The sequence below is a fragment of the Haliaeetus albicilla genome, chromosome 7, assembly GCF_947461875.1.
Source record: "Haliaeetus albicilla chromosome 7, bHalAlb1.1, whole genome shotgun sequence".
NCBI classification, from domain to species: Eukaryota; Metazoa; Chordata; class Aves; order Accipitriformes; family Accipitridae; genus Haliaeetus; species Haliaeetus albicilla.
This window is the reverse complement of record NC_091489.1, coordinates 42,700,950-42,726,102: the sequence shown is the minus strand read 5'-3', so window position 1 is coordinate 42,726,102 and position 25,153 is coordinate 42,700,950. Positions and strand designations below refer to the sequence as shown.

General features: G+C 41.5%; 1 long non-coding RNA gene across 1 annotated transcript in view; it reads left to right on the top strand.

The window, feature by feature from the left end:
• Positions 1–25,153, top strand: part of LOC138686190 (uncharacterized) — a 161,573-nt gene that overhangs the window by 35,978 nt on the left and 100,442 nt on the right. Inside the window, exon 3 of the long non-coding RNA XR_011325549.1 lies at positions 4,632–4,809. This is a non-coding gene — a long non-coding RNA (uncharacterized lncRNA). The remainder of the gene's footprint in view (positions 1–4,631; positions 4,810–25,153) is intronic.

The window sequence follows — 25,153 nt, the reverse complement described above, 5'->3', positions numbered from 1 at the left end:
GGGAGTTATTTCTTTAAGGAGGTATTTCTGTTGTTTTAAATTTAAGATTATTTTTTTTCTCTTTATGCCGTCTAAAGCTAAATAAACTTGACAGTTTCTCGGAGCCCAAAATCGGGAAGAATGTTTTTCCTTTGGTGTCACTAATTAGCCTCCCATGGAAGCTGATATAAGTAGAAAGAGAGCTAACGATAGAAGGTTATGCAGCGTGCATCCTTGCAGGACTCTGTGAGCATATTGTACGTGAGGAAAAAATGCTTCCTTCTCAGCAACAAACTCTTTCTGTCAAACTGCTTAATTTTTGGAGTTCCCTGCACTTCGAAACGTGGGGTATAATTTCTGCAAATTAAATTACAGTTTGGAGCCGTAGTCGCTCTTCTCAAATCTGTGTAAATAACATTGTCCACAGACTGTTGTCACCTTTGAAATGCTCTCTGCTCATGGATAGCAACCTAGCTCTGTCTTTTCTTGTGGTGGAGTCAGGGTGGTGCTGGATTTTGGAGCTTTTTCATTTTATTGTTTTTGATTTTGTTCAGGGCGTTGTTTTCGTTTTTTTTTTTTTTTTTTTTAGTCCGTTTTGATTCTGACAGTTTTTAAAGGTAAGGCTCATTTTTTGAGGTTAAGAAGAAGGAGAGAGTAAAAGGTACCGTATCTTTCTTCTTAATTGTTTGGCTTAAGTCTAAAACATCTGAAAAAACACCCTTAAAATTATCTTAAAAGTAACAGTCGCTTAATTAAAAAAAAAATAGTAGCAGATTTAGCTTACCCTCTTTATGGACTTAACTTCAGGAAATTAGACATCCACTCTGTCTCCTCTGGAATAATCAGTTTCTTATCTAATATATATGAAATGACCAAATACATCTACATCATTTGCATCTTTAACTCGGGAACAATTGATCAAAAAATGGAAGCACTGCTACAGATCAGAGAATCTTTTAGTTTAAAGCCTTTAAGTCACCATTTATTTCCATCTAGTTAAGCTTAATTTCCTTTTATTGTGTTGTTCAAATGAAAATATACAATGCCATGTCTAATTGTGTTACTATTCACATTAATAACCTGTAACTTTACATAACAATGAGCAAGAAGCATCGAAAAGGCAGAAACAGATGCAATTATTTGTTGCTAGCTAAGTTACTGTACGTGACCCAGGTGCTGTAGTACTATTTGCATGTGTTTCTCACCTTTGTTCACCCAGACACATGGGGATCTCAAGCTATTGCTGACTAATTGATAGTTGTAGTAACTGCTATAGGCTCCTTAGATTAGAAATGCATGCAGACGTGTGTCTTGATTCAAACATTAAGGAACACACACTCTCACTTACTTACATGGGCAGAAAGTCTTCATACTATTAGAGGTGTGTGATGGAGATAGCAGGACATAAAACAGAAGAGAGAGAGACACAGAGAGAGAGAGAGAGACAGAGACAGAGAGATGGCATGCAGCATATATACCCCTACAAATAGTTCTAAAATGCGTTTGCAAATGCAGAAGTCTTCAGAACCATCCAACAGTTCAGCACACCCTTTTTATCTCTTCTCTGCGGGACGTCTCCATCCAGATTACTCGAAAAAAGCGGAAAAGGTGAGAGCTCTGCCATCTTAGCTCTGAATTCATCTGATTTCCTTTTTTTTTTTTTTTATCCCCCCTCTCCCTTGTATTCCTCATGCCATTGTCCATTCTTATGATGGCAGCCGCCCTTGCTCTTGAATGCAAGTGTCACAGCGGGAGCAAAAAGGGTTCAGGGCTGCATTGTCAAAGCCATGGTTGCCTATTGTTTCTTAGCCTTTCACTGCTCTGCTTTTCCGAGCCTCTTTCCCTATCAGTGGCCCCTGTCAAGGGGAGGAGTAGGGAGAAAATTGCAAGAGTTAGTCGTCCTTTTTATTGCACACTGTTATGATAAACAGCCCAGCAATACATCCCACAAAATTAGGAATTATAACGACGGGATGGGGGAAAAATTCTTTGTAGGTTTGCGTTTGTCGCTGCCCTTATGTCAAAAGCTTGGTTTCTTAGGAAAGACTTTTGTATTGGTGTTTTGCCCAGCAAAAAATAGAGGCAGCTGCAAAGTGAACAGTGAGCTATTTAGCCACAAGGTAAAAATTTCCTGTTGCTATTTGGATACTGATGCTTTTCAATTTTAAGGGTGGGGGGGGAGGAAGCATGACTGAAAGCATTTCTCTAGCTGTCCATTCATTCATTCATCCATCTATATTTTATGTTTTAAAGCAATGGAAAATTATTTTTTTAAAAGGCCAGAGAGACTGTTTGCAACTTGGTTTTATTTGAAAATACCTCAGTGTAGAATGAGGTTTGTGTTTCAGGTGATTGAATCTTGTACTGGGAAATGAAGGGGGAATGACTGTCCTGCTCGTGCCAGAAAGTGCTGGTTTATCAGGTCATCTGAAAGTAAAATTTTGTCACAATTTCTTCCTTTCATGGGGGGAAAAAATTAGACAGGACTTTACTTGACATTTAAGTATGTGTTTGATTGTCTTGTGTGAACAGGCCAGCTTTTCCGGTGTTCAAAACTTTAGGGAGGTTACAAAGTCATGGCCTCAAAAGTTTTTTTGTTTTACTGCGTTTGATATTAAATTGTTTAGAAAAAGAAACTGTTTCTAAAATATGGCTTCCAAGAAGAGTACAAACATATTTACGTATTCAAGTTGTAAATAACCTAGTAATTTCACTATCGGTATTTTTTTTGTCTTAAAAAATCTAACAAAGTAAAAGAGAAGCAAATGCAATTTGGTTTATGCTTTTAACTGGTTTTGTAAATACGGGCATCTTTTCAACCCTTAAATTTATACTTACTCTCCTTACTGTACAGTCTATTTAGCAGTTTGGGGGATTTCATTTTTAAAAGTCTATTATTACATTATTTTGACTGAGCTATTATATTATCAGAAATTATAAAAAGAAAACACTACAGACCGTTCAAATATGTGCTTCTTGAGTCTGAATGTCTAAGTCATTGCAAATGTCTAGTGCTATTTTATCATGTCTAATAATAACAGGCAGAGTGCTTTCACAGATGGAAATATGGTTTAAGTCTTAAAGAAGCTTGCAGTGAAATACTCCATAAGCTGCTGAATAGTTAGGCTCCTGTTTTGGTTCTGTTTAAGAATATCTAGTTGTCTGAGTTTCCCAAATGATAAGTGTTTGTGGTGAATTTACTTTGAAAGAAACGGGAAAAGATATTTCACCTGAATTCACTTTTTAACTCTCAGAACGCTGCAATATAGTGGAGTGATGAACAAATTCTCTTAGTCCGTCCTACAGACAACTTGCTCTGCCTTATATTCTCCGTATTAGCCCTTTTAACACGTATATATTGTTTTGCATTGCCAAGTTCTAGGTCAAGTATGTGTCTGTTTGGAATATCTTTAGAATTGAAACTTTTTGAAGAAATGATGAAAGAACTCTGGCCTTGTTTTAAATCAAACTCTGAATGCAGCCGAGGCCACCCTGGGAGCACAATGTTTAATTTCCATTCGACATCTGCCTTATATTTACCATTGCAGACCACTGTCTGTGTGGAAGGAGCACTTATCGTTGATAAAAGTTTGGTATCTCTTTTGTCAGAGGTTGTCATTTCTGTTCTCTCAATCTGGACTGTCATCTTGTAAAATCTTTTGTCATTGGAGCTGAATGGAAAACCTGGAATGTGCAAGAGATTAAAGAAATGGGGAAGAGGATTCAAATGTGTAGAGCAATTCTGGTCGCTTGACTCTGTGAGACAGATGGTGCCTAATCCTGATTTTCCTTACTCCAGTGTAAATACCGAGCTGTCCCACTGAAACCACCGCTGAATACTGATGCAGCATCAGAATCAGGCCTGGCTCATTTCTTTGCTTTTTGAGACTGTGGGCTTATCTTGCAGTGCTTTATGCATGCAAAGCTCTCATTTTACACTTCTGATGATAGATGCCCACTGAGTGACTTCATGCTGATTGCAAACACACGGGTGTAAATCCTGAGTTTCAGTCATTACTCTGGACTCACGCTTGTAGAAGTGGTTATCGGTCTGACCTTCCAGAATCTAGGAATAAATATTTGAATAACTTGATGTGCTTTCTTTAGGTAGGTCTGGGTAGGGAGATATTATCCTCTCCAAAGAACTGGGGAGGAATTTTGCATGTCTGGACATTCCACAGTGTCAGTGGGAATGTGGTGCTGGTGGCTGAGATGTTAGGTCTACCTGGGAGGAAAAAGAAGTTTATTCACAGCGAGGGCAGAAACATTTGGCCCCGCAGATATGTTTTGCTGCAAAAAGGGTGATTCAAGGGGATTGACTGGAGAACTGTTACAGGCTTGGGATTAAGAGAGAACTGTTTCAGGTAGTGAAGGGAAAACTTTGCTCAGTGTTTAATTTTTTAAATTAATTTTATCTCCTTATTTATCAAGACAACTTGTGTTCATGTTGCTTTTAGCATTAGAAAATAAAAAGGCCTTCCCCCCCCGATCCATTCTGTAATCTGACATTGAAGTGCTCTGTGTACAGTGTCAGCTCAAGACCCAGGCACCTATTTAACTTTTCCCTGTGGGATTTCAGTGAAGCACGACCCTTATAGTCCTGCTCTGCATAGAAGTAAATTTCTCTCTCCTTTTTTTTTTTCCCCTTATAGGAGTAACTCGATGACTTCAGTGGGAATTGCTCATAAACAAGAAAGAAAGGGTCATCTGGATTCTTCTGAAGGTAAGAGTCAGGGCCAGAAGTCTCCGTGAAAGACCTACCCAAGACAAAAGAAGAGGATCTCACCTACTGCCTCTTCTCCAGAGACTCCGTCCCGCACTGAGGTTCAGGCAAGTATCGTTTTCCCCTGGTTGGAGCTTCACTGGTGAGTCCTTAGAAGTGCTTGCTTCTCCCACGTATAAATCTTGGCGGTAAAGTTTTGTAATGAATCAGAGGACAGGTTCTTGTACCCCAGTATGTTCTTTCACAGCCTGCCACTGCCCTGTGTGGCATTACACGCTTATGAATATGGCGGGTTTATATAGTCCAAAATGCAAGAAGAGATACCCCTAGTAAGTAATGTCAGGAAAAGCTGAACCATTGGATTATTAACCCTTTACACATTCCAAATCCATATCCTGTTACCACCCGAGATGCACATATGTAGAGCAATATTGCTTTGAATCACTGATTAGGTAACCCACTGCATTTGCTGGCCTTTTGAGTTTTACAAACCACCAGAACCAAGCCATTGCAATGAATTTTGTGTCCAGGTAGGCTTTATATGTCATGGGCAGCGTCTTCCCCAGGGATTGTCACTGGTTTCCATATGCTTGTTTATAGAATTAGGTATTATTCAATGGGAGCAAAGTGATTTCAGCTTGACAGGTAGAAAATAGGATGGTTACAGCCCTGTTTAAAGTGGAAGCATCTGAAATAAGACATGGAAGAACACATTATCTTCCACTGGGAAAAGCCTGCTTGGAGGGACTCATTTAGCCATGGGAAGCTGGGAGAGAAGTGTGGAGTGAAAGACTAGCCAGGCAATTATTCTACTAATGCGTAAGATTATGTTGGCTTTCAGTAAATCAGTGCAAATCTGTGGTTAACTGTGTCTGTTGAAAAGATTCTGAATACAGAGAGTGTAAGGGGACAGACCCTTATCTGATGAAAACTGTCACAGTGTTCAACATCAGATGGAGATCTGCTTCAACTGCAGGATGTGAGGCAGATTGAAGTTCTTGTGTAAAACTGTCAGGGACTCTGTCCTGCTTGGTCTGGTCTTCCCTGAGGCCGAGACAGTTTTGTGCTGGCAGATTTCATTCTTCCTTACTCAAAACACGTGACATAGTTTAACAAAAACAGGACTTTGAAAGCCATTAGTATTTTAGCACAACAGAAAACTTTCATGTGACAGTATTGGCGAGAAAGAGAAAAGAATTTTTTAATAGTAGTTGCTTTCTTTCTAACTCAGGGCAATTGCTATATTTTGATGTTGTCTCAGAAGTGCCTCATATGCTCAAATATCAGTCTTAATTCAGATTTCAGAACATCATTTCAGCTTTGCAGGATATCACTTTGCCACAAGGTGATTTTGGTAGGAAAATGATTTGCAGTATAACTTCAATTTTACTTATACGCTTGAAGTCTACTCAATTGCTTTCTCCAACCTGTGTCTGGAATTCCCACTTTTATTTATGTGAATACATTTCTCTGAACGAGGGTAGTCAGTGTGGCAATGTTGTGCATGTGCTGAAAATCGTGGACATTATTTTGTTTCTTTACATTGCCTTTGACTGACTATGATGAAGGACTTAACGTGGGTGTGAGTTCTAGGTTTAAATAGGGCAATACACAGATTGTGTTTCCACCTGCCACTTGTTCCTTTGGTTTTTCAACACTTTTTGTCTGTGGTTTGAGAAGGGATTGAAGTCTAATGGAAGGCACTTGTCACGTTGTAGGTCCTGGTCTATTTTTTTTTCAGTTGCTACAGAATGTGCAGTCATTTCTGTAAGGTTCAGAGGCCTGTTCAAGCTTTTATCAAAACAAAAATCAAGCTCTGCACTGTTAATAGTTTTCCCATCCTTCACAGGTTTTCATTGTCTTGTCTGGCTTCATCTTGTATTAATGGGCAAAACAATAAGGGAATGAGATTAAGAGACTGCATAATGTGCTGTGTAGTGAGAAGGTATAATCAGCTGAGAGGACACTGAACACAGGTGTGATCTGGCCCCAAATGCCTAAGGAATTTGCCAACCTTAGCTTTAAATGCTGAGAGAGCAATAAACCAGTTGCAAGTCATGTTCTTCCTACAGAATTTACCTCTGACTTTGTTTCTGGTTATATCTCCCTCCGTTCTGCTGATAATAGCTATCTTGATATCCATCTCCGGTTCATATTCCTGCTGTGCATAGAAAATCCTTCCAGTCTTTGCCAAGTCATCACCTTCTCAACATGCAAATCCCTCCTAAAATCTCAGTTCTTCGGTATTGACTACATGAAATGATTTATTCTTCTAATATATCTGCATATTTGTCAAGGCTGTAGATAGATTAGTTAGACAGTGGGCACATATCTAAATGAACTGCGTGATATTTTCACTGTAACCATGGTTCTTTTTTCCCTCATTTATTTAACTTTCTCATTTGGTTGTTTTGTTGTGAAATAAGCTGATAAACTGCTTGAGTTAGGACATCATGTCAAGTGTTTTCATTTATTCTTGTTATACATCTTGAATTCTGTATAAGTAATAGGTAAGTGGTAAAAAAAAAAAAATTCAGGTACAAGCTGCAGCTCGGAAAAATGCCCAGTTGGCATTAAGATTCAGCAACATGCAGTGGGCAATGGAAATCAAACAGCGGTGATGATTACCAGCGGAGGATTATGTCTTGCTGAAAGCAACAGGGTGGATGAGGGACTGGGTAAAGCCCTGAGTGACTTGGTTTGATCTCAGAGCTAACCCTGCATTGAGCCTGAGGTTGGACTAGAGAACTCCTGAGGTCCTTTCCAACCTGAATTATCCTATGATTTGGTGGATGTAGGTGGCCTGATGCTGGGAAATTATGACTATCCAAACCCGTTAACTCGAGCCAGCGGAAGGAGCAGGTTTCCGAAATGTGGCCTGTTAAAGAAGCAGACAGTTTTTACCTGTGAGCACTCAACTTGTACGTAGTGCCACCTTTTCTACTGGCAGCTTGTTATTGCTGTGCGTGTTGTTAGGCAAATCCATTAGAAGCAGCCTCATCTCTGGTACGAGACAGCGATTCGGACGAATAGCACCTGCCAGTGCGTGCTGGCGTTGGATCTGGGTAGAGGGTAACGTTCCAGCTGCACCAGCTGAGGTTAGGCTGAATCGTTGTGGAGGCCTGCCAGTCATTAGGCTCCAGGTTGATGGACGTGGTAGACGGGCGACCGGCCGATGCTATCATGGGCTCTGTTGTGGGAGGCTTGGCTGGGGCAGGGCTGGGGAAATATCACAGGTTGAGGCCAAGCCAAGAAGGGGTCAGAACCTTGGGTGGAGTAACATGTCTGATTAATTTGATTTCTTTTTTCTTTTTGGACAGTATTCTCATATCTAAAGGTCCTGAAATCTGCCTTGCGTGCAAATGTCACACTGCCCCTATCTGCTTATTTGATGGATATGCATTTTTCTATTTGCATATTTTATCTTTTATTGGGATGTTTTTTCTTTTTAGTTACTGCATGTGTTCCCTCTTTGAATTATCAGGCAACATATTAATAGCTGGTAGAACAAATAATCTACTAAACATTAAAGGTCTCAAAGAATCTCTGTTACAGATCCTATAGGACAAGCTGTAGGTCTGTGGCTCCTCCAGGAAGAAACTTGCCCAGTCTTTCTCTTACGTGATCTATTTTAGCCATACCTACTAAATTCCCAATAGCTGGAGCTGCAGAAGGTACCTTCTGCCTGTACTTCTGTGGCTGGTGGGACTGCTACTTTTTTTTCCCACACAACATAGTGGCACAGTCCTCATGGTGCCTACACATGACAAGCCTGTGATGGGGAAGAAGAAAGGGTCTCTCAAAAAGGCTACGTCTGTCAGGTTGTCCTTTTTTTTTGAGCTGCGCCTGGTTCTATAAATCACGCGACTCTGATGATTGGCCTGTGCTTTCTGGAGCAAAGTGTTTGGATTTAGCTTTCTGGGAGAATTTGGCTGCACAAATCTCACATTTCTGACATAAAGATGGGCTTTAGGAAATAGGTCTAGATCACGGAACATTTCTTCATTGTAATAGCTGTCCTTATAATATAGTTGTAGCCTTTTTTTTTTTTTCTTGTACACCTGAAGAAACTGAGTGAAAGGAGAAATGATTTACCAGTTTTTAGCAGTGGATTTGGTATCAGCCCATGATAAGAACTAAGACCTTAATTTTAAGCAAAAGCTGATCAGGAGTTTTGCAGTAATACATTTTTCTATTGAAAACTATAATAGGTTAGTGAGTTAAATCCTGGGAGAGACTTATCTTCATGCAAAGAAAGGGAGAAAGAGTTGTGTTTTGATAAAGTTTTAAAAAATGTTGGGGAAAAAAGCAAACATTTATGTGTCATTTCACATCATTTAAGATGGTTACATAGCTTTGTATGCTTTCCAGGATGGACTTAACTATTGTAGGTAAAGTAGGTAAAATGCTATAAAAGGGAAAATGGAATGGGGAGAGAGAGAATTGAAGAAATGCCAGCATTAGTTCAAAGGCAGTAATTAATCCAGTATATAGTTTAATCCAGTAGTTAATAAAATCATGTCGTAAGTGCTCAGCAATTAAATATGTATAGAAAGGTAACGCATCTTGTAGCATATACTCTCTTCCTTGAGTGCTGATGAATGGGTGTTCTTTAGTGTTTATGTTCCATATATCAACCTGATAGTTTCAGTCATTAAGGCAATATTATTTTTCCAAGGACAGAGATCCCTGTTTTGGAAACCTCCGTCCTGAATGTGATAGAGAAATCTAAACCTTGGTCAATGATCTTTTGGGCCATCTGCTTCTTACTTGTTTAGAAAGCTGCATTCAGAAGAGTAGACCAGACAAGGGACTCAGTGACAAACCTTAATTGTTCTGAGGTTTAAAATAAACTTATTGCGGCTAAAGATGACAGTGTTAGTTTCCCAGGATGCATGTTGTCATTTCAGTGCAGTATGCCTTATCAACCAAGCAGTGATTAATTGCAGCAGGGCTGCTTACAATTTGAAACAGACATCAAATGCTAATCTTTCTCTTAATGTACAGATCATATGGGGCCTGGCTATGCGCACAATTAGTCCATAATCCTACAGATACTTCTGCACACGTGTTACTCTGCTCGTGTGTACCGTCCAGTTGAAGTCATTGAAACTACGTGTGAGTCAAGTTCTGTAAACACGTGTTTGCGTAACCCACTGGTATGTGTCTGATGTGTGTCCCGTTTTATTAGCGGCTTAATAAGTGCTGCTGACCTGTGTCTTGCCCTTTCACGCACTTAAGCAGGCACACAGAAATACCAGTTTGTCTGGCCTGTTGATCAGCCAGCCTCCCCAGGGACCAGATTTTCTGCCTCGTGAACTGGATCTGGCCCCTGCACTCACCAGCTGGCTATTCCACTCAATGGGTATCTGTAACGTACAGAGAACAAACTGCAGACGGGTTAGTTCAGATGCTCAAAGCAGGACCAGCCTGGCTGATGCAGAGGCTAATTATGCCAGGTTAATGCGGCATTATATTTTTCAGGTCCTGAGCTGATCTCTGTCCCTGGAGCGGTGCTGAGATATATAGGCATAATAGGTCTTTTCGGAGTTGGCTCAGATATGTGGCACGGTGCTGCTAATGGAGACTTACTTGAAGTCCCCCAACTCTAGGTCAAGCTGTAGTTACTTGTGTATTCTGGGCAACACTGTAGTCATCATAATTACTGGAAGCTCAACAGAGATGCCCCAGGCCAGTCTCTACTGTTCAGAGGAGGGTATAGTCTGTTGGTCAGTGAGTGTGTTTTGCGTCCCTTGAGTGCCCAGATCTCAGAGGATCTGGATCTGTTTTGGCTCTTAGACTTTGACCCTGCAGCTCAGGGTGTAAAGAATTGTTGGTTTAACTTTGGAGGTTCTGGGTGCAGTCCCAGGATAGCTGGACAAGGTAGCTATGAAGAACTAGCAAGCTAAAAAGCCCTAGGCTGCACATTTATACATGACAAGCTTATGACCTATTAATATTTTTGTGTCTGTGACATTACAGGCTGACTATAAGAAGAGGAGAGGTGACTTTAGATGTCGTCATGAACTAATCCACCATAAAGATGGGCATTGATTATGATGCTAACTGGTTTTATTACAAGAGAAATAGAAACAGTAAACCTAATTCTCATCTCTCACTGCTTTGTCTCTCATTGTAACATCATTTCAATTCAGTGGGATTCTCCATTACAGGCTATAAAGCAAAGGTATTAGAGTGGTTGCAAAGGAATGTATGATATTATGGAAAGTGGATCACAGTGACACACAACCCCCCTGAAGGTTGTAGGGAATTGGAATATAAAGAAAGAATCAAAAAGAGATGGGATAGCTGTGCAAACTGGCATTTGCCTAAGTAGGCTTAAAATCTCTGCTCTTTCAACAAGCAGGAGCTATATAAATGCATTCTTCATTGTGCTCTTGCTGAATCCTTCAGTTAAAATGCAGTGCAGATTTTGCTCTTCAGTTTACATGGCTGTGCTTGCCACATGAACTGTTGAACAAAACACAAGATGCTCAAGTTATGAAATTACTGCTAGTTATGAATCTGTTCTTGATGTCTCCTGGATGGATTTCAGTGAAGTCCAAAGCTTGGCGTGTTTGTTGGGAACTGGTTTTGGCTTTAGTAAAAGATTGACTGACCCTGGCAAGAAGTGCAAACCAACAGTAAAGAATGGGAAATTGATGTCAAGATCTCTGTAAGGTACAATTTGTTAAGCCGTGATGTTTCAACAGGATTGCATAGTTTGTGGCAAAAATTCAGCAGCATTACACCGTAAACCTGTTGGGCTGGATCCTCACCCAGGATGGCATGGTTGAAATTGTGGCTGCACACAGCTGGCAGTCTGGTTTATGGGGTGATTGAGGGGAATGACTCTACTTTCCATATGTGTCACGGCTGCCAATAGGACTGTTCTGAATAAGATAACATGAGATTTAACATCTTTTACATCAGTCAAATCTTGATCAAATCCAGGTAATCTTTACAAAAAAACCCTATTTCCCTCTTAAGAGTTTAACTTCACGGAAACTGATTCAACAGCCAACAAGCTGGTAGGAGTCTTTCAGGGAGCTCCAGTGGATTTTGGATCAAACTCTTCCTAATATGTGGATTATCCTATATCTACTTAATTACAGTGGGGTTTTCACCCCTCTAAACAAGAAGCTGCTGGCTGAAATCGGCCACCAAATGGCACAGTAGGCAAAGTGACTCCCTGTGATAATCTCACTATTTCAAAATGCACTGGACCCTTTGGAATACTTCTCAGTAAACTGATACTGCCTTTTGCATCACTGTTACTCAGTGAGCCTATTTCAGCTATGCCAGGAAAGTCATTGTCAGGTCAACAGCATTCATTTCCTATTGAGTTTTCCTAGAGAGTGGAGCCACATTTCAGTTTAGTCCGCAAGACCATTCACAGGAAGAGATACAGGAATACCTCAGCTTGTTCCCTGATTTAGGCTGGTCCAGACAGATGGTGGTTAATTCACTTAGCACTTAACTGAAATTATGAAGGACTTTCTTATGATTTTATTTAGTTTACAGAATGATCTCAGTGCAGATAATCCTCTGAGCTCGGGGATGGTGCCGATTTGAGCAAAAGCCCTTGAGTACCACAAATGTCCCTCCTTCCCCTTTATGGTTTCTTCTAATGCTCTTCTGGTCCCCTTTGGCTCAGTAGCTTCCATATTCTTCAGAATTAAGAATTAGCCTCGTTGATTTATTTCCCTATTTCAGTGGCACTGGAGACAGATTAGAGCAGCTTGTTTTAAAAGTCAGAGAAGGAGAAGGAACCCAAAAGCAGAATTTGCTCTTCCTCAACTTGCATATCTCTTCTTTTTTTCTGATAAGCGGGTTTCTATAACCATAACAGAAGATATGGATTCAACATAATATTTATAATCTAATTTATATTCTCATTATAGTCCTTACTAAAAAACCTGAAGATTTTGACAAAAGGCCCTAACTAATCAATAATTACGCTATTTTGCAATCATTTTATATTTTTAAATAGGATAAAAATGTGCTCATTATTCCTTGTCCATGATGTCAGTCTTGGTCCAGGACCTTTGCTCTTGTTGCCAAGGCTTGAAATTGAAGCAGCTGAGATCTGGGTGGGGTAGCACTGCAGTGCCTCTTCTCTGTGACCATAGGCGAACCCCTGAAAGCAGCATTTTGAAGAAGAGATTTAGGAATTTACTATGTTCTTAAAAATAACTATGTAGTTCCCATTGCTTTCAAAGTTTTTTTACTCTTTGTAAAGCTTAGTGAATTACCACCCAGTCTTGCTTGGTATCTTCTACATGTGTAGTAACAGCAATAATAAACCCCGGATATTTATGGAACGGGTCACAGGGACTCTGTGGTAATTTTACAGGTCATACTCATTGCCTGTGCTGTATTTTGTTCAGGCAGAGGTGAAAGGCTAAAGCCTTTGCTGTCACCGGATCCTGCGTCTCTGCTCGGTCCTCCTGCGCTGTGGTATGTTGTACCTGTGCTCACAGGTATACAGCTGCCTTTGGTTTTCCCTCGTTTGCTGTGGTAGCTGCTGCTTCTGGGTATTCCGTGTGCAGCAGGGAGTTACTTTTTTTGTTCTACGTGACCTGATGTTGAGGAGACACCAGCTCGGGCTTGAAAATGGCATTGCTATTTTAGTGGAGAACTCTGAGTTGCTGAATCCTGTCTCTTTTCAATGCTTTGTAATCTGGCTTGGAGCTTCTCCTGATCAGCTGTTCTCCATCCTGTGTACTGGGCTGGCAGTAGCCTGAAATTTAGCCTGTCCTCAGGTGCCCAATGTATGTAGGCTCAAAACCCTCATGGACATTGGCTCAAAATGGCCCAACAAACTGCTGCTGGACCCAGTAACCACTGCAGAGCATCCCAGAGGGTCACTTTGACTTCATTCCAAGAACTAAAATATCAGTGGAGACCTTAAGGACGAAAGGTCACAAAAATTCCCTTACACAAAGAGTCCGGGAGAAAGGAAAGACCCATGTACCACTGGCGCTGCTCACTTCCCATTTTGCTGCTCAGAGTTGAGGTACCTTCAGCTGCAGAAGGTGAAAGGAGCTGAGAAGAAGAGAAGTCCTGATATAATATTTTCCTCTGCTTAAAAGGCAGAGAGAGAGAGGTTATTCATTCTGATATGCATCCAAGTTGTCTCTGTTTGCACAGATGAGGTGGCTGTTTTTGCTACGGTTGTTATTTTACGTTGGTACTGTCTTTATATATACAATGGTAATTTGTATATAAATGGAAGGCATAACAGTATCTGTGGGAATGAGCAGATCCTGGTTCCTGCCAAGTGATAGCGGTCTAACCATTTGTAGCCCTGACTCCTGCTACATGAAGTGCTCTTACCAGCACTCCTGTGTGTCTCACCCTTATTATATAGTGTATTAGTGATGGTGGAATTGGGCCCACAATATTATGTCACAAAATAGAAAACACACGACCCTACACCAGCTGTAATAGCATAATAGGATAAGTGTAAGGGGGAAACAGCAGGATATAATAGGTACTCAGCTGTTTCAGAGATGGGGCCTCTATATTTACCTAGATAGAAGAAAGCTGGCAAACTAGGGCAACATAAGAACAGAGTGTGACAGTGTAAGTGCTCCAGGAGGTGGTTGTGGGTGAATTGAAAATGCAGCAATATGGGATGTTATATAATAAATAATAACAGTAATATCTGTGCTTAGTCCTGTTCATCCTGAAATACTTTACCCAGCTGCTTTAAAGAGCTCAAAGTAGCGTTGGGGCCTCTTTGGTATTAGTTTTCCTAATTCCTTCTCCTGCTCTACAAAAGCCTCTGTGCGGTGTTTTGTGCTTTATTATGTCTGGAGTGTAGAGAAGCATTCATCTGCCTTTCTCTACCTGAAAGTCCTGAATTTCAGTTGCTCGTGGGGTAGAGGAATGTGTATGAATGACTAAGGCCAGCCATACTTTGTGATATTTGAGAGTGGAACTGATGGGGAAGCAGGAATCAAATGGGGGAAATCTCAACACTTCCTGCCTTGTCCTCTTGACAGCAGTTCTCTGTTGTATGCATGCTGTCTCCCACAGGAGGTTTTTTGCTGCAGGCTGCAGAAATCTGGTTTTCTGTATTTGGTTGCTGTGATGGTAGCAGGCCTCTGTGTTGAACTGTATACTCTTTCAGGCCAAGACATGACTTTCTGGCACTCGTTAACATATTTAAGATGTGTTTTCTACGCCACCCTTTGATGTATACTGATCTTTGCTCGTGGCTTTGTGGCTTATCTAAGTTACCAATTTTACTTTTAACTGATTTGCTGACTTGGGTTAAGATCCTCCTGCTTAAGTGATGAGTCATTTTTACTTGAATAAAAATTTGCGTTTTCTTCCACAGGGGCACGTAGGAACAGGTTAAATGAACCATTTAGATGATTGAGAGAGAGATGCCAGGGAAAGCGGTAATGTGTGGTGTGATGCTGTTTTGTTACTCTTTGATTCAGATTCCTTCTATTCAGTTACTTTCTTAGATGTGGATTGCCAAGTAGTGCCTCTCTCTGCATTGCCTCCTTTTCCTGTATTTCTTGGTTTGAATTGGTTAGAATTAATTCGTGTATTTTGGATTGTGGTTTTCCCTATAGCGCTGTGCCATCTAACAATGAAATTCATGTTATAGTTCCAGGGATTGCCAAGGTGGACTGAACTGTTGAACATGTATGGAAAGATGCATATGGCAGTCTATAGTAATAAAAGACGAGATGTTAAAAAGTAGCAAATGAAACTTGTAAATACTATATTCTTTGCAAACTTTCTCACTTGGAGCAAGTGGTTTTAGAAAGAAAATCTAGTTAAAAAAAAAATCCCAAAGTGTGAAATATAATAAATTTTAGAGTTTTCAGAACGTTTCCAAGGGGCATGTAATCTTTCCACAGCTTTGTGAGAGTTATTAAGGGAAAATCAGTGTTCATTTTTTTTCAATATACGGTGATGGAATTGTTGTGCTGGATTACAGGTGGTCAGAAAAGTTACTAAGCGAGATGCTGAGCTTGCTCCCGAGGGATATAATCTGAGTTTGAATCCAAAGTAAGGAGGGGATATTTGTTCATAGTGTTGTCTTTGAGGACAATAGTTAGGACATCACCTGTCAGTTCAGAATGAGACGTTGAAATAAGAAGTGAGCCCTTTTGCATCATGATGGTGCAAAATCATCTGCATGCCAAGTCTGCCGTGGAGAAAGAGAAGGACCTGTTGAAATATTAGCTAACATGAGTTTGATACTTTCTTGAGTTGTAGTTAACTTTGAGTAAATGATTTGTTAATAATTGGGTTAAACCATATAATAATTCTTCTCAAGTAAATGTAGGTTCTCAGCTGGCCTATATTACTGTAATATCAGGGTGTGTCCTATTTTGCTAATGTATTCTTCTCATAGCATCCCAAAGGCGGAGTGCAGCGGTGGTGTCCTGCCTTACAAATGGGAAACTGAGGCACAGGGGGACTAAGTGACCTGACCCAAAGTTAAACAGAGCACGATGGCATTTTAGGGACTCGAATGAGGACCCTTGCAAATTTTAGGCTCAGACCTTCCTCATAGCACTGTCGTTTCTGCTTGCAACATCTGTATTGTTGGCTGGTTATTGATGGATGATTTGGGTAGGCATGTATTTCTTGTATGAGTATGCACATACAAATGCACAGACAGCATTTAGAAGCTGGAATATACTTCTAATGGTGAGGGGGTGGTTTGGAAGTGGGGTTTGTTATTAAACAGCCTCTTTGCGTGGGCAATATGTATGTGTTTCTAAAAATCCAGTGTCTCCTTGCTCTCCTCCCATTTTAGGTCTCTAAAAAAAGATGGGTAACAAGCATCCATATTCAAACCTGCCTTGTGCATGTATCAAGCTTGAAAAGACATTTTACCGCAGCTGTGGGAACCTCAGACTGCCAATGCCGACGTGTCACATGACGGACTTCAATCAGATTTCAGTCTGCAGTGTGCGGAGCGCAGAGCCTGTTTTAACTGCATTTGCACTGATTCGCTTCGTGTAGAAGACACTGAGTTATTTAGCATTATTGATTCCTCTTGACTTATTGGGTGCATTAGTTGCCGTTGACCCTGGCATCTTGCTGGAACAGACTGGCGCGTCATGTGATACTGTCTGGCTTTGTCCTTGTTCTGAGTCAATTCCTGTTTTACTCAGCAGATGTCTTTTGTTCCTGACAAAGATTGCTCATCCGATTGTTCGGGGGTTAGCGGGTGTGCCCGGTCCAGCCTGGGGTCCCGGGTCCCAGCCCTTCCCAGGCCAGACTTACCCCCCACCCCCAGTCTGTACTGTGGCTGCTGTGAACACCAGAAGGAGCCTGGTTTGCTTTTGCTTTTTTTCTCCCTTTCCCCAGGGGTCTGGCTGGATTATATCTGAAGCTGGCTTCTTTCTTCTGTGAAAGTAAGCCAGTGAAAATAGATTTCATTTTTTGGTGGGTTTTTTTGGGAAGCACCTGGGCCCCACCTTGACTAAATCAACGTACATCCCTCCTTGGTTTCGGTTTGCATCGGGAGAGAATCTGGCCCACAATGTCTAAAGAGAATTTTTGCATTTGCTGCATGGTAATGCATTGCGTCGACCTGCTAGAAGGGATGGGGAAAAAGTTATGGACTGACAGGGATTTGTGTGGCAGTCTACAGGATTTGGGTGCCTGATCCACTTCTCTCTTATGCCCGCATCTGCTAAATTAGGCATTCTTGCTCTTCAGATCAAAAAAGATAATCACTGTAAACCAAAGTGAGAGCCCTCTGCAATTCTTCAGGTGCCTTCAGGGCACTGGAGTACCTTGCTGGGTATGCCGCTATAGTGAGCATTTTGGGATGTTTGAAAAAGCAGGGATCTGGCTACTACGCAGTGTCCTGGCATGTCTGAGTTGGGAAAATGGGTGTAGGGTCAGGGGATGGACGACAGGGAGGGAGTGAGAACTCATTTCAGCCAACCCACTACCTAAAGAATGGCTCATGAGACTGCAACCTGGGGCAGGGAAAGCTGATAAATTCTTCATTGTCTACTAATGGCTTTAGAGTTCAAGATTTTTCCTCGAATTCTAGGATTTCTCTTTGGCTCTAACAGCATATTTTAAGAGTTTCACTGCTTGTGGGGTACGTGAAGTCTGGGCCAATCCAGGGACTGGGTTCTCCCCTGCTTCAGGTAGTACCGGTAAAGTTTCTGCTCAATTCTGTCTGTGTGCTGGATTGCCTTTTCTCTCAAAAAAATGAAAAAAAAATCAATAGGTCTGATTTCTGCACCAGCTTACTGCAGCCAGGCTCTGTTTGTCAGCATTGTACTACTTCATGGCAACTCTATGTGTGGAACCTGAATCACGTCCATAAAAGCTGCTCAGAGGCCCATTATTTTCCGTTATTATTCCTTTTTGTTCCATTATTACTTTGTCTCAGGAACTAAATATTTCTTTTTTTTTTTTTTTTAAATTTAGTGTGGTTTAACTTAAACCCACACTTTTCCTACTAAAACCACAATAAATTACGATGTTATCGCCTTACCTCACTGACTGCAGCTTTGTTCACATGGCACAGGGATTCTTGGAAGGGAGGTTTTTTTTTTTCTTCCTATTTTTCTGCCACCAGTGGGAATTGGAGGGGGAAAGGGCAAAATTAAATTAGTAAGAAATCTGTTAAAGGAAAACTGATTCTGGTGGTAAATTCACCTTTTGGTCAGTACTGTATGTGATCCCCCTCTTCTGGTAGTCTGTGGAAATGGCTAGGGAGGAAAGTGTTGCAGACTAGCACAGACAATAGGACTTTGGCAAATCTGCTTGCAGGGGTATCATTTTCATTATCCTGGTGAAAGACCTTTTTGGAATTATATAGCAGAATGTAATTTCTCTGCGTGTCAGATTCACCCCGGTGTACCTCATTTGCTGGTGTTAATTTGCACGCTGCGTAAAGGAGCTGAATTGCGTGCAGCCGGATGCAGCTCAGCTATTTTTGGTGCAGTTCTGTTTTTAGTGCGTCTTGCAGGACTGACAATGGGGGAGACTGGTTCTCCCCTGTCTGGCACCTGGCATCGTCATTTGTGCCTATGAGAAGTCAAGGTGTGAAATGCTGCCATTCTGATTTGGTAGTGCTTTAAATTTTATTTGTCTAGATAAAAATCATGATGGGTAGAAGGCAATTCAGAGCCAATCCTAGAGCATCCTCAGGAGGAGTTGTGTGAGGCATGAGTAGACAACAGGGAAAAAAATTCACATCAGCTGCTTGATCTGTCTGCCATGGACAGTCTTGCTGGCTAAGAGCAAATCCATCACAGTACGAGGGGGTGAGAAAAAGAAATGGGAGATCAGGTTTGAAACTTCTGGGTGGAAGTATTGCAATATTTTTCTGGGTGTAGGTACCGAGATTTTGTTTGGCTCGAAGCAGAGGTAGGAGTGAGCAGCCAGCTTTATATCCCTATCCAAGCTTCATCTTCCAGAAACTGAATCTAATCATAAAGGTCATGGAGCTACAAACATGTTCCCGACTAATTGTCTAACATCTGCCATCTTGCTCCATCGTCCTCCTCTTCCTTTTTGCAGCAGTAATCACATTGGAGTTCATAACCTCTACCCAGACATTTTAAAGGAGCCAGGAGAATATTCTGGGGCAGGTGTTGAATGACAAACTGGGTTTAAATTGAAAGAGAGAACTAAAAGTGAAGAGAGATCATGTAATGCCCCCCCCACCTTAAGGAAGCTTACTTTCCCTTACTGTTCCCTTACATTCCCTTGCTGTTACCGATCCTTTCCAAGGAGGGTGATGAGATGAACAGTCTTTCCTCTTCTTTCAGCCCCCCTGGGCTCAGTTTACTGTAATTCCTGGTTGTGCATGGCAAAAGAGATTGAACATGGATGTTGAACCCACTGTTGTGTATAAAATCAGCCAGAGAATCTTCCTAGAGCCCAGATTCTCCTGGAGTAGAAAAATATCCCCTGTTTCCTAAGGCCCTAGAAATCCTGACCCTGAAATGGAGCTCTGTCATAGAAGAAGGTTTCTTCTGGCTTTCTGTGTGTGCTCCTGTCACACATGGAAGTGTCAGACAGAAGTTAGTTTCACACTCGTGTCAACCGGGGGAGACATATTTTCCTTTCTGGAGTGGGACATGATTTATGAGAGACGTAAATGCCAAAGCATCCAGAACGTTGCAAGGTAACTTTGTCCCATGTGTCCAAGAAAAGGGTCCTCTTGGCCTTGGGTAGGAGGAATTGGGTATGGGCTACAGATTAGTAAATGGTTCGAACTCAGAGTGTCTTGGTTTTGTCGCTGGTGATGTCATCAGTGTGTTTTAAGTCACCTCACCTCTCTGTTTCTCCTTCTCCCTTTCCTCTTGCTGTGTCTTGCAATCTAAGTATCGAAATCTGTGTAGTATAATGGGGCCTCCACGCCAAATAGCGCCTCTGGGAAATGCCATAATGCCGGTGACATTCGTGTGACCCTTAATGTTGAACCTGCTGGTCTTAAATCAGGTCCCCTCTTACCTTCAGGGGAAGCACTGTAGAAAGGGATGAGTCAAAAACTGCACGGGGACTGCAGGAGATGTCTGATTGAAACCCTGGGCTCTGCCATAATGGATCCATCTCCCTTTCTGCTAGAAAGTTTCCGAGGAGTAATAAATTCACTCTGGGTCTGCACTGAATGCAAAATTGATCAGACTGCAGGAGCCACAGGGAATCAATTTTGTGTGTGTGTGTGCTGGCGCGTGCGCCGTCAGCAGTGCAGTCGGTGTGTGCACTGCATATACATTTGCTCCCTTTCTCTGCTTCCTCCTGCATTGGCCTGCGGATGCCACAGAAAATTGATTTTTTTTATGAAATAAAAAGGTGAACCGTGGCATTAGGCAATTCTGAGCCATCTGTCTTGTCAGGACTCTTGTTGGAGGGAAGGCACACAGGATAGTTATTTAGAATTATTCGTTAATAAAGAGCCACATAAATTGCAGCCAAAGATGTATTCTTCTGTGTGAGAGAGAAATTTTCTTTTGTTTTTTCCTACAAAACCCATCGGTAAGCACAGGTTCTCTTTCCCTTAAAGAAAAGTCAGCACACAGAGCACACCCAGTTGCATGCGTGTTTTCTTTTCTTGCCACCAAAGAGCCTGATCCTGCCAAGGTGCTGAATCATTCCTGAAAAAGCCAAGCACCTGCAACATCCCCCGCATACAGGGCGAACTGCAGCTTCTGCGATGCGATCAGCTCTGTCTTTTAAACTTACCCAATACAATAATCTACTGAAACAAAACAACAGATGCTGAGTCATGACCCAGCACTTTTGTACTCCTCTGTTCACCCAAAGAAGCTGGAAGTCACTTGGCTTTCCTTAGCTGGGGAAGTAGGAGAGGATAGGAGGGTATCTGAAAAGATGGGGCAGAGCTAAGGTGGTTTTGGTAACCTCTGCAGTATTTGTATGTTTTTCAGCACTGGTATGTCTTTGAGCATAGATTTCTGCCCCCACCCCCCTCTTGTCTACTTCATTTTAAACTGACTCAGTTATTATTTTTTGCTTTTCTTCTCTTTATATTTTGCTGCAATCTGCAGCCCGGTTCTCAGCTGCTGCCATGGTGGAGGGCATTTCAGAATCATACCACGTGTATAAACTGCTCTAAAGTTGAAAGAAAAAGAGATTACATTATACTTCTCCTTTATTTTACCAACGTTCATTATACCTTGAAGAAATCATAAAGTTTTGGGGAGAGATTCGACTTCCAGCCTGTAAACTGTGCTGTTTGGCTTTCCAAGGGGCAAGCTGCATCTTCCTTTTATTATTTCAATATTGTATCATGCTGAAGAGCCTCTGTTTTGAGATCATGTCAGAGATTACAAAGCCCCAGAACGCTCTTCTGTCTCCGAAGAATCAATCAACCTAAACTAATACTTTAATGACTCCTTTTCCTACCAAGGAAACAAATTCAGGCACACACACACGCATGAACAAAAAAAAAAATTTTTTTTTTTTTTAAAAGAAACTAGGGGCTGAGGAGGACCTCGTCTGGTCAATGAAAGAAAGAGACGGATGTCTGGTGCCATGGCAATGGAACAGGGATTACTTTGCACTGGAAAATAGGTTCCTTTTTTTTTTTTTTTTTTTTTTTTTTCCTTATTCCAGTGTTTTTTCTCAGGCAGCTAAGAGTTGTCACTGAGTCTGAGAGGCCCATTTAGAGGAAAACGAGCCTCTGAGTAGAATTCAATGCTTGCTTTCACCGGCTGCTGCTTGAACAGTCTGCTTTGCTTTTCGGGCAAGTCAGGATGCAAACACCCATATTTGTTTAGAGCACTTTCACAACCACAGTGTGTGTGCGTATGTGTGTATACATATCTATATAAAATAATAGTAGCTGGATACAGAATTGGGTTAGTAGGAACATACATTGGTAACAAAACTGTGCTAGCATTTTATTGTAAAAAATATCTTACATGGCCAGATCTGTTGTGTACAATTCTGTGAGAATTTATCACTTTACTGCTGGGGATATTATGTCTGATTTGGGGAGTATTTAGCATTTTATTGTCATTAGGCTAGATTTTGACTGGGATTAATTAATTCCATTTAAGGCAGGTCAAGACATTTTCTGACAAAAGGTATTTTTTGTGGAAAATGCTGGTTTATGGAGACTTTTCATGAGAAGCAGTTTGGTTCTCTGCTGCTTCCTCCCTACCCCCCCGATTCTAAATGTTTTTTTGGAAAAAAGTTACAAAGTTTCAAACTGAAGAAAAATATTTTGGTCGAGACAATGTTGTTTTAAAAATTCATCTTATTACTGTAAACGTTTTACAAAGAAATTGGCCAATGGAAACATACCGAAGTGACACTATTTTCAAGAGGTTTTTTTTTTTAACTGTGTTTTGAATTTCTGAAATTTTTAGAGATCTTGGCTTTTCTTCTCACCTCTTGGGGTGAAGGAAAGGCTTGCTTGCAAATGTGTACCAGCCAAGAGATGAAGGTGTTCTCTGATCTGATCCATTCCGTAGTGAATCCACCCACCAGCCTCCAGACAAGGAGGTACTAAGTAGACTATTTACGGCAGGCAAAAATGAAATAAAAGATCTTTCTATGACTTTTGGGGGATGGTTGAGGGATACCAAGGTGATACCAGCTCGAAGCTCTGTCGGACCTGCTGTCCCCTTAGTGGCTCTTTCCTCTCTTTTGTGCTGAATTTCCCTCTCTTTACCATCCTGGAGGACGAGAGCGTTTCTTCCCATCACACGTGGCAGATATAACCCAAAAGTTAATTCCACTGTGATGTGTGGCCCTGATTCTTCTGCGCTTTGGGCCTTCCCTAGCCATGGACTTTGAGGGAACTGGCTCGATTTCTACCATTTTAAGGACTAGGCAGCGTATTAACTTTGTAGTCTTGACTGCTGGGTCATTTAGACATACATTTCACCGGCATGAATGGTGGCACAAGTTGCAAAGTATTTACTTCCTGCTGACGTTCTGAGACGTGGTTGCCTTTCAGCATAGTAAAATTGCCTTAACGTATGAGCAAAAATATAGTTTTAAGCTATGTTAATCTTATTCTGTACATGCTGTGCTTTTTGCGGAGCAGGGCCACATTAAAGCCTTTGAAATCCTACTGTAATGTTTTGTGCTCCGTGTCCTTTCTGGGCTGAGTAGATGTTATAAGCTATGTTGTTGTACATGGTATGTGTATCTTGTCTCTCCTGTCTGGAATGAAAAATAGCTCCTCTCTTTGATCTTCCCTCATTCGCTAAAAAGTAACCAAAAATAATCCCTTTTTTTATGTTGGGGGTAGGTGGTGAAATGTGCCAAGATTAAAAAAATGTGACCCTCCTTTTCAGTGATTACTAACTGTGAAACATAAAATCTCTGTCCAGGTAAAAAATTTGAGTTGTCATAGCAACAGCAGGATGGCTATTTATTTTTGGATTTCCATTTTCACTGATTTATTTAACACATTGACAATCCATTTATAATGAAGAGGAATTCAAGAGGGTTTTTGTTTCTGGATAGGTTTATACTAAACCAAGGTTGGGTTACTTTTCTTCATAGAAAATAAGCAAAGATAAAAGAGGTAAATAAAAAAGAAGCCTTGTGGCTTTCAGGGGCTTTTCCTGGAGACAAATATGGGTGCCGAGTGGTGCACGGGAGGGTGAAAACATGACTTACTTGTTTATTTTATGTCTTTTAGAAGAACCTTAGTGTTATAAAACAGAACAAAGATTTAAGTCCAGTGCAGCTGTGAGGCACAGGAGCCGTAGATGCTCCCTTCCACCTACCTTTGGTTGCATGCGCGCACTTGCTGCCAAGAAGAAGTCATCAGACCCATTGCAAGCGTCTCCTGCTGCTCCATCTCCTTGCAGAAGGCAGGCAGTGCCCCAAGGCCATGAACAAAAGCTGCCTTTCTCATTTTGGTTGCGACCTCTGCAGCTCTGCTCGGCGCAGTTCCGTGGACTCTCAGGCTCAGATTTGCCTGCTCTCCACGGTGTTTACGTGCAAGCGAACACCTGGGCTGGGGCTTGGAAAGAAGCCACAGAGCAGCCTGGAGTTTGGGGAGCCCAAGCACGGTCCCATGCTTCAGCATGGGTTGGGTCCAAAAATGGTTAAGAGGGCCTCGCCTCATTTTGGGGTGTTTGTGTTAAGATGGGCTGTGCTCTATTTTCAGGAGTGTTGATTGTTTCCAAGTCCAGGTGAGGCCAGTAGCCCTTTGGGTAGGGGATGTGTCTGAAAGGTTTTGTGTCTGATGACTTAAGCCATCCCTGGATACAGTCAGCTTTGGATTGGAGCAAACAGGCACCCACAAAACTAGTGGTACCTGGGAATTTTCATAGCTTACAGCAGTGTTAGTCGAAGCACTTTGACAACAGTGAAAAGTAACAAAAAGCTCAAGAAATTCCTATAACCTATCAATTGCTATATACCTTCTTCCTTGGAAATTTCATTTCAGTGCATGCATTTGAATGCCATCAAATTCAGCTGCCACACAAGCCACATCAAGCTTCTGTGTTTGGTGACTTTTGAACGCATCAGGAAATGGGGAAGTTTGAGGCAGGTTTTGCAGAAGCGAGCAGTGAAATCAGAGTGGAATAACACAGCAAAAGCAAACCCAGCAGATTCTGCCTGCAGAATGTGTCTGGGAGTACATAGACGAAGCAAATTTCTGTATGGGTTTTCTCACAGCCTGTCTTTCTGCAATTGCTCTGCACTTTGGTTCCTCTCTGGGATTTGTTTCCTGTGATGGATTTGGGTGACTGAGATTGATGGCTTTAAAGGAACTAGTATTGATGACACATTTGTAAGGCTCAATAAAAATTGTGAGCCTGGCAGATACTGGGGAAGTCTTCAATCATTTTCTTTTATTATTGCTGTTTGTGGCATGAATTTGGACTGTTTTCAAGACAAGTGTGACAAGAGGCCAGCAGCTGACCAGAGTAAGTGTTGCACTCTCAGTCCAAACGTGTTAATTTGTGAAGTGTGGGCTTGTTTTTGGACCAGTTGCTTCAGGAA